This window comes from Meleagris gallopavo, chromosome 1 (assembly GCF_000146605.3).
Source record: "Meleagris gallopavo isolate NT-WF06-2002-E0010 breed Aviagen turkey brand Nicholas breeding stock chromosome 1, Turkey_5.1, whole genome shotgun sequence".
NCBI lineage: Eukaryota > Metazoa > Chordata > Aves > Galliformes > Phasianidae > Meleagris > Meleagris gallopavo.
Genome location: NC_015011.2, coordinates 97,447,014 through 97,460,683, shown reverse-complemented (window position 1 = coordinate 97,460,683; position 13,670 = coordinate 97,447,014).

Genomic DNA, 13,670 nt, shown 5'->3' with positions numbered 1-13,670 from the left:
TGCTTAAAATCTGTAGTGTTATTTAAATGATGAGTTTTAACTAGTGCTGATAATCTGTGGAAGTAAACAGAGCCTGCCTTTATAGACACAGAGATGAAATAAAGTTTTTTTTGAAGCGAGAGAATATTTGTTTAGCATTACTGTGGGAATGCCTGTCATAATTTAAAATATTTGTTTATTTGCAAGTCCTTTTGTTTTCTTTTTTTCTTTATGTAATGGGAATAAGTCAGTCTTTTAGGTGTATTTAAAAAAAAAAATACATCTTTGAGCAAACTTCAGCCTAGAAAACCATCTCTAAATTGTAAATCATCCAGATATTTGCAAATTATGGGCTGGACTCTTCAACTATCCCTGACCAAGAGCTTTCATTACATTATTCTGTCAGGATAACTCTCTTGGAAAAAAAGAATGACTACTTTTCCTCCTATTGTTCTATTGTTTTCTACCTTTTATTCATCTTCCCCATAATTTGACCATTGTAATAATTAAAATTCTATTCATGTTTTAATTGGAAAGGGCTGGGTTTGTTCAGAAAATAAGACAAATGTCCATTTTCTTCTAAAAGCAAGCAAACAGGGCTAAATGATAGCTTACATTCAAACTCAATTTTTATGCCTACTTTGTGTCAGCGTTAGTGTCTCTTGTTGCATATTGAGTATTCCTGAGAGGAATTCCATTCTCTCCCTCAGATTAACAAAATAAGTAATTATGAGCAGCTTGTTTATTTTTCTGGCTTCCAAACAAACGTAAAGGTTCCAGAACTTGTTGAGATCATTTTGATATAATTGTTGTCCTGCCCTCTTTTCATTTCTTGTAACAAATTTACATGGAATGCTGTTTCCAAATTTCTGGATAATCTCCTGTTTTAGGAACTAATTTTTTGTTCTCCTTTTTAGGCTATGTTAGCAGTGTCTTCCAGAGCTTTTGCAAGAGATTTTTCTCCTGCCTTACAGCCCTACTGAGTTTTAAGTTAAATAACAAAGAATAGAAGTCATAAACATGATGATAAAACAAGAGTGTTTACATTCTCAGCACTGTGAATGGGGACCAATCTTGTAAAGAGTAGGCAAATTTAATTTTTTATTTATTTATTTATTTATTTATTTATTTATTTTTGTAAAAGGAGATTCCCCTTTGTCTCATCTATTAGGAATCATTGTTAACTGCGCTATCCCAGATCAGACTCTGGACTCCTTTTTTTGTTTCAGAATCTATTAAATGTAGTGTGGGCTTGCACAGTCATGGCTGATCTGGCATTACTTCAGCCATCCACACTCAGTTATTGTCATTTGCTTGTAGACATCTGAGGAGAGTCAGACAATTAAACTAAATGTAAAAATAATTTTGGTGTCTCAGTGGTTTCATCACGAGGGTGTTATCCTACTTGCCTGAACAGTTGAACACATATAGTGCTGCCTATCACAGTCTGCCTAATGAGTATTTCAAAGTGCTTCCTAGAGATTCAGGAGATGGAAGCATGAACAGCAACTTTCTACTGTGGTTCCAAAGCACTGTGCTAGGGTCATTTCATAGTAGAAATGAATGACACTTATCAGTCAAGGTCTGGGAAATTATAAGTTTTCATACTATAGAAAAGGACAAGTTAAAATGTGTATACATGTATACCTATAAAGTCTGGGACATTGCAATCTATCAAATGTAATGATCTCTAAATTTTTTGTTAACTTATTTAGAAGGCATTATTAGCAATTTCATATAAAAAAGTAGAATAGTAATTTTCAGAAAAGTTTATATGGTATGCCTATTACATTATGAATTTGATAGTTAACTGTACTGTATGGTTTCTTCTGTTGATTTTAGAGTGTTTTGGCAGGATGTTCAGGGATTTTGGGGAGGGGAGAGTGAATACTATGCACTTCAGAATTGCTTCTGTTTGGTTAAAAAAATAATGAAAAAAAGACAGAAAAACTGTATTTAATAAAGTCCCGTAAATTTCATAGTAAATCAGCATGATCATGTATTAGTAACCAGTGGCAGTGGTAATCACAGAATCAATCATAGAATTGCTCAGGTTGAAAAAGACCTTAAAGATCATCAAGTCTAACTGCAACCTAAACATACTGCCCTAAAATGAAATAATTTTGAATGCTTTCAGCTTGTGTTTTGTTCTTACTTGTTGGTTTGTTTCTTTTATTGCATATGTAACTGCATATTTGCTGCCATTGCAAACCTCCAGGGCTATAGCAATTAAGAAAATGTGAGAGCTGTAGATAGTTCTTCGTTTTAAAGAGAGACCTTTCATTTAAATTTCCCTTCCAGGAAAAAACTGTTATCCAGTTGTGGGAGTATGTCCCTCCTGTCTGTGTGTGACAACCACCCATGAAATAGCAGCTGCTATGATAAAGGAGACACACCGAAAAGATGCATCAAGTTTTTGCTCTGAGATATCCCCCTCCTGATTTCTCCTGGTGTCCTACCATCTTAAACAAATATTATCTTAGATTGAATCTGTGTGACTGATCTATAACTCTGGAAAAAGTTGATACACAGACCTACAAGAGATTAAGAGAGCCAAGAGAAGAGAATTCATTGTTTTCAGCCTCTCTAGATGAGCCATTTCAGAATGCATCACAGATCCACTGTGGAAGCAATAGCAGATCGCTGCACAGATCACAGAAGCAATAGCATATTGCTCTACTTCTAGGTAGTGGTTCTCTTTGCTTTTAATGATCTACAGATTAACTATAAAATGTGGTATTTGATCTTATAGACTTTAATAAAACTAAAGTACTTTGCCATGCTTGACTTAATATGAACTGAAGTCATAGATCACTAGAATTATAGGAACAAATATTAGTGGAATTGCTTTAGATTTTTTCATGGATGAACTTAAAATTTCACATATTTCAAGTACAGATATGTCCTCAGATTGCAGCTTTCTTTATAAAAATTGGAAATACAAAGCTAAACAGTGTTCTCTCTAGATGGGAGCAGAGATAATCAGCACTAGACTGCCAAAGCAAGTAATCTAATCTCATCCTACTTCAGGCAAAATAAGAAAAATATAGTTAGGAATGCAGTGTCAAGTGTTTCTTCATGTGGAAGGCTGCAGAGCACTGAAAAGGAGAATACCACATGGTGGGTGGGGGAAGAGTTTCATAGCCATGGGCTTTATGTATCAGAATAACAGAAATGTTCAAACCGAGTCCTGAAACCTAGACCATGCTTCTTATGAACACACAAATAGTAGGAATATGACCTTTGAGATACACTTCTAACTTCACTTTCAAAAATGAAGAATTGTCAAGAAAGAGATGTCACCCCTTTTTTAGTAATATATTTTGTTCAACTGTTGTGAATGGCTATAAAATTATTTGAGCACTGTGGAAAAAATTTCCTTTTAGTCTACCAACTTCCTTTTTGTGCGTTAGCCTGCGGTCTTTGCAAGCTGACTGAAATGTATCAGGACAATTGATCTGGTTTTCTACCTATTCTAAGACCTTATCCTCTGATAACAGCAATTTTTTTCTCTAATGATGATAGTTATTCACAGCTGCTACCCTTTCTTGATGCTTGGCAGCTCCTCCTCTGTCATGCTGAGAGCAAACAACTGGTCATTTAACTGAGAGACTACTGGGCCTCATAGGTAGTATGATGGCTAAGCACCAATTATAATCACTGAAACAGTTTGTACATCTTTGATTCTGAGAGGAGTTATTTCTTGATGTGACTAAGGGGAAGAAAGAAAAAAAAAAGTGATCAAGAGTGGATGGGAGTAATTGTTTTGTTACCCATAGCATACTCCTCCCTGCTCTCTTTGTAGAGGAATTCTGTAATGTATGATTGCTGGGAGAATGTGGTCTTGTTGAGCATGTATAATGTATTTTTATTTGTACAGTTTAATCAGAACCGTTAAATGTATACTTTAGATCCCAAGTCTGTGTACTCTGCCTAGCTAGAAAGACTGAGTGCACCTGCTCTAATTTGTTCTGCGTCCAATGTTTCTATTTCTACAGTGCTAGAGAATGTTCACTGTCGCTTAAACTCTCCCTAAAAAAACATTGAGTTTCTAACTCTCAATCCCAATCATTCACTCTCTTGTCAACAGTAAACAAACACGGACTGTCAGGACTGGTATACTGGAGAAGAGGCAAGGGTGCTTTATAAAGCCATTGTTAAAATGAGAGCTCGAGCCTCATCTTGAAAATACAGGGAAATTTAATTAAACTTTCTGGGTTCAGTGAGCTTATTTTCTCTGCTCAGTACTATGAGTTAGTTGACTTAAGTTCCTTTAATATTATCAAATCAAGAAAAGGAAAAAGACATCCCAAAGTAGAACAATAAGATAATGTAGCTATGTTATGCACTGTATTTATAACTATTTACAGTCCACTTCTCTAATGAGATTGCAAGGCAACTGCAAAATCAGCTGGTTTCTTTCTTTCTGTTATGGAGCATTCAACTCCTTCATTTTGCATGTCTCAAGGTTTTGCCTGGTAGAATGGCCTTCTTGAAACTGCATCTCATCCTATGTTGTAAGCTGTTTCTATTTGGCCACCTGTTCCTTACTTCTACTTTTGTTATGTTTGGTTAGCCACTCCTAATTGTTCCTTGCTGCTCTTTCCCTAATCACTGATTGCTCATCAAACTGCTCTGATTACTATGGTTTTACTAATAGTTTCTGTTATTTCAGCTCTTAGAACACAAACATTACTGAGCGTTGACACAGCCTTACTATATACATTATCCCACTATGACTTACTGGAAACTCAAACACAGTATCTCACTTTTCTTTTTTACTAGCCCTTTGCATCGGCAAAATCATTGCTTAAGGCAAGTATCTGATAAACAGAGTAGTGAGTTGGCTATGATTTTCTTATTCTCTTCCAGCTTCAAACTCCTGTTCTGGTTAGCTGTAGACTATTTCTTCAATAAATATACCAAATTCAGTGAAAGAGTGTGTGTATTATAAGGTCAAATTTTCTTGTATCTCCTTTTCTGTAAATCGGATGCACGTACAGCAGAGTCCTCAGGCTCTCATGTTCTCTGAAAATCACCTGAAATTTTCTTTTGGGATCCAGCCATCAGGTTCAGATGTGAATAGTGAGTCCCCACTCTGCATCAGTAGAGCTACAATAATGAATAAAAGAGAATGAACGAAGTCTCTAATCTCTAAACACATTTTGGGCATCTGAGTGTGGAATCTCTTAATCTGCCTCTCTCTTTTTATTATATATTTTGTGCAAAATTCTGAAGGCAGCTGTTACAAAAATAGGGTTCCACCCAGTTAAGAGTTAGAAAAAGGAAAACAGCTTCAGAATAAATTACAAAGCCACCAGATTTAGTTCACTCTCCAAATTTCTCATTAATCTCAACATAATCAAAAGAAAGAAATCTTGTACTAACAATATAAGTAGACACAGTCAAATTATAAAAAGGTGATCACGGAATGTTCACTTCAAATGATTGAAACAATAAAAGAAAAGAAGTCTTTATTGTAGGAAGATTAAGTATGATGATTCACTGGTGCATCTGACTGGCCGTAACATAACATATTGAGGACAGATGGTAATATTAGTCAGTTTAAGAATAACAGCATTCAGTAGCACAGCACCACCACTCTCCTTTAACAACTCTGTGCTCTCAAATAGCATCAGTAAAAATGCCCTAGCCATATGCTTATCACAAAATATCAGTCTGTCATCTCACTGACAGCACATCTTGGTCTGAATAAAAGTAGTAACATTGTTTTCTGAGGAAACACACTCATTTTTGAAGGTCATTAGCTTTCAGCTCCAAATTTGTGTTGCCTGGGCTATTATGGGAAAATTGTATTTGCCTTCCTGGAAAAACAATAAGCACTTACTTTTCATGCCATTCAGTAGGAATCTGTGCAAGTCTCATTACTGCTTTGATATATCACAGATTTGTCACATAGACCTATTTGGTACTCCCTTTCAAAGAACCCCAAATCATTAATGGATTAAGATATTTACAGTTCATCACAAAGAAATAAATTCTATGAAATTTAGAATTATTTGCTGAGTAGCATACATCTGGCTGTTTTACATGTGATGTATCCCCAGCACTGCTAGCTGAATATACCTTTTCTTTTTCCTTTCTTTCTCAATACGAGATTATCTCCATTTTCTGTGGATATGTTGTTTATTTGTCCAGGCACTGGACTGCACGTGTTATTTAGAAAGTATCTGTTAATTCCCTTTCAAAGTGAGAGCAAGGTCTTTCTAAGCAAAGGCTAACAAACATGAGCTCCGTATGCATAGATATAGTAGCAGTGTTCTCTGCATCAAACAGTTATACTTTCCTGAGAGATCTCCTTATAATGCAGATGCTAAAGACATTGACTGGATCCACCATTTTTCTTGGTGTGAGTTGGTTGTGACAACCATGGGCTATGACAGTAACCCCATGCAGGTAGCTGCTTCTGTCCAGATTCAAGAAAGTGTGAAAACCCTCAACTTTGAGCACTGGCAGAAGGAGCACCTCGTAGCAGGAACTCAGAGTGAGGGGAAAAAAAATGTTAATTTGGATGGTTTCCTATGTGTTGTTTTCATGACCCATAACAAATATTGAAAAGAGAGCTTGCCCTACCTCTGGCTGTGATAATACTTAGCAGTGGAGAGCTGTATTTCCTATTATCTGGCAGTGGGATGAGGAATTGAAGCAAATAGGACTTTAGGAAGAGTTGTTTCCAAGAAAGTCATATTTTTGGTATGCTCGTGAAGATACCTTAAGCACTTTAAGAAATATCTATTTGAAAAAGGCAGTAATATAGAAGTACATTGAGAATTTCTGTCAGGTATCAACAGAAACTGCTTTACATAAAAATCAAAGAGTACCTGGATGTCATTATTGGCCTGTAAGATAAAGTTTTTTGTTTAAATACATATATGCACATATATATATATATATATTTAAATTCATTGCTAGGGTGGCTGTAAGGAAAAAATGTTACTTTTCATCACAAAGTTCTTGCCTGTTGAGACCTTTTTCATCACATTTGACTTCACTGAGTTTCTAAGAGCAAAAAAATACATTTTATTGGACATGAGATGTAATAACTATTTAAAGCTAAATTGTATCTGGAGTAGGAATATGCAGTATGACACAGATATTTTAAGGTGGCTACATCTCTTTTCTTGGAGGAAATGCTGTCAGTCACTTCTACCACAAACCCCATAGCCCTTATGATCTGGTTGTTGTCTAATGCATATAAAGTCACTTGGAAGTGTACTGGTAGGCACATTTATCAAGTTCCTGCCAAGAATCTGAACATACAAGGATGTATACTGTTTTGAGCTTAAACTTTCAGCAGTCGCTCCATTAGACTCATAAGTAAAGACATTTAGCATACTCATTCACAGAAATGTAGCACTTGATCAATTACTGCTAGCCTGACCTTGAAGTTTTAATTATTCAATTGCTTTATACTATTCCTTATAGAGATGACATTTGCTCATGAATTTCTCTGCATTCCTTACTGTCAAGATACATCTCACCAAAGGAATAGAAATTTTATTATGGCAACATACTATCTTGATTTACAGGTTGCTTATATAGCTTATAGACTGTCTTTGTTCAGGACATTTAAATTTGCCACTGAGGTGTAGCAAACAGCTACAAATGTGTGGTCGTTTACTGTCCTGTAAATGATCGTATTTGTCACAGTGACTAAACTGAGCTGTGGGGATGTAACCTCTGAATGCTGGATGCTCTCCATTGCAAAACATGGTAGCAGAACATAGCTACCGACTTCTGGTTGTACTGAATGAAGGTGACAACACCAGTTGCTGTTAAATAAGATGTTGCTTGCATTAGAGAAATGGAAAAAGAAGGAGTCTTTGTGAGTATATGTGAAGAAATAAAGGAAGTCCAGCCTCAGATGTGATTTCTTTTATTTCTAGCTGTATTTTTCCAGGACTTTACAGTCACAGAGGACTTGAAATTTAAGTTCCTGTGAAATGTATGTTGATTTTTCCTTGGTGGCCAATATTTTCTGTGCTCCCTACTCTCTGTGAATTCACCTTGGCAATATAGTCGGGGATGAAGTCACTATTTCTTGCTTTTGGGTCAATATCAAGCAGTTCTCTTCAAGTGATTTTCTCTCTGTTACCTCTATATTTAATCTTCCACAGATTCATTGTTTATTCCATTTTGTGGAATTGTCTCTTCCTTTTCTCTTTGTTTGGCCTTGAGTGGTCCTTCTTCAGCATCCAAGGTGAAGATAAGGACCTTGGCTATCCCTAAAGAACTGAGTATTTTATGCTACGTTAGGCAGAAGGGCAAATACAGTGCTATCCACACGTATTCTTTCCTGCATTCTTTCTCTCTCCCTTCCCCATCATAAAAAATGAATCACTGCGCAATAACCCTGAGGCAGTTTTCAGAGTTAGTAGCTCTGTTTTTGAGTTTTGTTTCATCGTCATCCTTCTGCCCTCCCTGTTAGAGACTGAGGGAATTTTCTCAGGATGCTCAGGGAGAGAAAGCAAGAGATATGGTAAAAAGCCTCCAATAGGACAGTGCACTGACTCTATTCTCTGAAACAGTAGCTTCTCGAATTGTAATAATACCCCTCTTCTGCTTCCCTAGCAGATTCAGTTTCTCATTCATCAGATAAGACATTATATTTGTTGAACTTACCTGTGACTATGTGAGCAGGTACTAAGGTTATATATACTGCTACCTGCACTTAATAAAGAGCATTTGCAACCATTTTAAGAATACCTTGCTATTCAAGTCTTGCCTTCTGAATTTATCGTGGCTATGGAACAAACAAATCTGAATTTCCCTTTAAAATTTTATCAAAGACATAGGTTTTAGAAGTCACTAGTTTTCTCACAGTCCATGAGTGCCATCCATAGGATGAAATGCACATTTTTGTGCCACTCAATTTCTTTGATACTAAAGTCAGAAAAAAATACTTATTTCAAGAGAAAAACCTGAAAGGAAATTAAATTGCCCAATTTACTCTTGATATCATTTAAATTACAAGCAAATAGAAAATTCTTTTTCTTATCTAACCTTATCCTATTTGCTTCAACTGGCTCGTAAGCAAAAACATGGTTTAGATCTTTAAACAGCTGATACAGGATTTTTAACATCTTATGGAAGGTTAATGATACAAAATATACTAGAATTCTTTCCTCCCATGAAAATTATGTAGTTGTGAACTGTTTTATTTCAAAGACAATTCTATGGTATTTATACAAATCGTACTGCTTTGCTGAAAGCAATTGAAGAAATAGTTGTTTGCCTAGGGAGAACTCACAGGAGATTAAAACCATGAACTTCTGCAGGTCTGGGTTATCTAGCTAAGATGACAGACTATAAAAGCCAATTTCCCAAACTAAGGTAATATTCTTTAAGGTACCTTCTTATATAAGAAAGTGAAATGTCCTGATTTTGTCTAGAATAGAGTTAGCTTTCTTCATAGCAGCTCATACACTATGTGTTTTGAATTTATGACCAAAACAGTGGTGATAGCACACCAATATTTTAGTTGTTGCAGAGCAGCACTCACACAGAGCCCAGAACTTTTCTGCTTCTCACACTGTCCTGTCAGCAAGAATCTGGGGGTGCACAAGGAGCTGAGAGAGGACACAGCCAGCACAACTGACCCAGACTGGCCCAAGGGATGTCCCACACCGTATCACAGACTAACAGGATGTCAAGGACTGGAAGAGACCCAGAAGAAAAAGCTGGGAGAAGGAATGAAGGAGGGAGGACATACAGCATTATAGCAGTTGTCTTTCCAAGTAAGCGGTGTGTGTGTAGAAGCTCACCTGTTCTGGAAAATCCTTAAACTTTTCCTGCCAATGGGAAATAGCAAATGAATTCTTTATTTTCCTTTGTTTCCGCCCACTGATTTTGCTTTATCTATTGAACTGTCTTTATCTCAACCACAGGTTTTCTCCCTGTTATCCTTCTAATTTCCTCCTCTGCACCAAGGGGGGAGTGAGCAAACAGCAGTGTGGAGTTTAGCTGCCCCTCAGGATTTAACGACAGCTGAAATCTGCAAGATAAAGGGAACTTGCTTATTAAAAGGAAACTGCATAAACTATTGTAAAATCTGCCATTATCTTCAAAAATACCTGTGTGTCAATATTTTACCATGAGTCCACAGAGAGAAAATATTTTAAAAGCACTTTTTTTTTTCCTAACGTGAGAAGGCATAAATCAGGAGCTGCTAGAGAGTTATAAATTATTTTGAAAGATCCTGTATCACTAGTGAAATTTGTACCATAGTTATGGAATCACTGGCCTGAAATTTTGGAGGACCTTCTGCTATTGCTTGCAATTAAATGAGACAGAAAGCTACTCATTTCGCCATTATCAGAGGTTATCCTTGTCTTCTAATTTCCTAGCTATGAGCTAGCTATGTTTTGCTAGCTCATTCGAAACAAAAACAGTTTTTGCATTTTGTGCCTCTGTATATAGTTGTCTATTTTTCTGCTTACCACGAAGTTATGTGTTGTTCTGAAGAAGTTGGTAGGTAAAAATGCTGAATGACCCTACATCAGTAACTTCTGAATACTTGTTCATTTCTTTTATCCTAGCTATATTGTAATCTAGTACAATCACTACCACAGTCTGTAATCTCTCCACTGTCCAAATTTTCCCCTATATGCTGCATACTTTTTGTACATATAGGTCAAGCATATTTTGTCTAGTCTACAAAATATGTTCCAAAATGTTGCAGAGTAGAAATGATCCATGTACTAATGCATTTTGAGGAAGGAGTGGGATTGATGTTATTGGAATACTCGCACAAAGGCTTAGTTTTTCAAAAGCTATGCCAAGGGAGCTAAAGACCAATAAGAATTTCAGCTACCCAGCACACCTTGCCGAATTAACCTTCCGTGATTATCTTTTGTGCTCTCTGATGAAAGTAATGTGGATGGGATGGAATTGCTTAAGTGCAACTGAGGCACACATGTAGTAATACAGTTGTTAGGACTGACCCAAGAATAGTATATCCCAATGGTCTGATTCCTAGCTGAAACTGCAGGAGCAGTAATTTAAGATTTGATGGATTATTAAGTAAAGGTGATCTGGGAAAGAGTGCAGGAACAATCACTGTTAGTTCCATAATCTTATTTTACAGAGCAGTAAAATATCCTTCCTGAAAGTGTGACCCAGAAATCTATGCTATTTTTTTATTGTCAAACTGCTGGTTACTGTTGCACAGGTCAATGCTTAAATAATGCATCACTTTGTAGGTTATTCTCCTTGCTTCATTTCTCGCAGACAGTAAGTTCTGGTATCATAGGAGTTCTTTGTTTATGCCATTAATCTCTATTAAGTTCACTGCTGAAAATGGAGGATAATGCTAGATGGTGGTGAAAAAAATGGCTCAACAGTTTTGAGTATTTTTCTGCTCTTTAGATATTTTTCAGACTTTTTTCTTGAACAATCTTTATGAAACTAACTTATTAGACTAGCATCTCCTTGTGTCTCTTTTTTTTTATTTTATTTTTTTCCCTTTGCAGCTTTAATTCTATTCTAAACAACTGTGTGTGCAAGTAAGTTTGTTTGGAACTATTGAGCACTCAGTGAGTTGACATCAACATGTATTATGTTGACTAAAAATGTCTCTATTTCTCCTAATTTTCATATACCAGTCATTACTATTCTCTCACATTTAGCTTGGAGCTGTTTGTAGCTCAGGAATTCTTTTATGTATTTGTACTGAATTCACTAAAGTAAAATGTTGGCCCATAGTTAAAGATTCAGAAATCAATAAAGGTGATGGTTAACTCTAATAAAACATCCAATCCTAGAGAGAAGTGCCGCTTCCATTATCATAGGGAAAGGCTTTGAAAGAGAGAAATATGACTTCATAGGTACAGGATTTAAGTTAAAGATGCTTTGAGATGCTAACTGTTAAGCTCTATACAGAGGATGTGTATAGGGGGTAAACTGCGTAGCTTCTCCTGTATCACCAGTATGCAATAAAATGGTTTGCTATCACTTTAATAAATAGAACATAGCCATTGAGAATTCTGTCAGCCTGAGTTTCTGAACAAGCTGTATTTATTGCCTGTTCAGATACTGATACGATGAGAGGTCGTGTCCTGTTCTGAAATGTCATTAGTAACCTGCGTACTATTGTATGCTGGGGAGAAGAACACCAGTATTATTTTTAACATGGCCATTTAAGAAATTTTTGGCAAGGACATCCGCAAATAACATGTCTCAGGCTAGTGTAAAACATCAGATTCACACTGAGCTACTTGTCTTAACTAAAACCAGTTTGGGAGTGATGGAGGAGGTGTGATTTGCACAGACATATTTTTCAGGGCAGCTACAACAGTACATGGCATTATGTAACAAAAATGCTGATGCCTTCCAGAAAGTCTCATTTGAGAGTTAATCAAGGTCAGTTAAGCACTGACCTTCCTAAATCTGGCAGGGAGTATGAGTTCATTGAATATTAACCAGTTTCCAAAGCAAGGACAGGGACTGCTGGAGGAAGACCTAAGATGGCAGTGGATTGTCCTTTCTATTTGCAGAGTTTAAGGAATGGGGAGGGGGGATGGGAGGAAAGGAAGAAGAAAAAGAAAATTGTCAACTAGACCAAGGATAGATTTATTCACAGGAAGCAAGCAATATGGGGAAGTAAGCAGCATGGTGCATTATAAGCATGTTTAGTAGGTTACTTGAGAGCCATCTCAAATTTTTATAACATGCTATGCCAACTTCTGCTCAACTTTGTGCAATGCAAGCCTTCCTGCAGAAGTTCCAAGGGTGCCTTATCTTGCTTTCCCACCTGGTCTGTGAATGCAAGAATCATTAACAGTTTCACAGACCACATGGTTCTTGCTTCTAATTCTAACTAATGTAGTTAATATGAATGTTCAGAGTATCATTATTTGTTTTAAACAAAGTAAATACCATCTAAGTACCAGAGAAATGTGAGGTCCTGTTTTACATAGTGTCCATTTGAATCCCTCCAATTTACAGGGCAATGTAGTCTGTAAATTAAAATTATATTATGAACTCATTAGCAAAAATGAAACCAAACATATCAAAGAATGTCTCATCAACATGAATTCACTAATTAATCACTTCTTTCATTCATGAATTCTCTCACAAATTCTCAAATTCCTAACTTGTAATTTTCATGCCTGTGTCCAAAACAGTTGCCTAGGCAAAAGTTAAGAGTGCTCATTCTTTCCTCTTCCTGTATTGCACCAGGAAGCATGAAAGCCTCGCAAGCTGATCTACTTCAAAAGATTTTTTGGGGTAAACTGATGTATTTATGGCTGGAAGTTTGGTCTATGCTGTATCAGTGGATATTGAAGAAACTTCCAGATAATTACAGTGCAAGAATGCAGGAGATGATAGCTGCAAAGTGACAGCAAGGTGCTAGTGCCAGTGGCTGCACTGTAACATATTCTTTCCTGTCCATTGAGTCTTGCCAACCTATTGCTTTGAGTTTGATCAAACAGCTCATCCCCTAGTGTCCATCGCAGGCCTTATCACAGACTGTGTGTTAGGTCAAAATTGGAGCAGGGGTTGAGAGGACAGTCATAACTATGTAGTCATAAAGTGTAACAGTAACTTGAATTCCAGAAAGAGAATGCTCACAGAATTGACGAGCTGTGTTGAAAATGACTTAATGTAATGGAACGGCTAAGCAACTCAGAGAGCAAGAATGCTGAGCCATAAAGAGACACTAGGAAAAA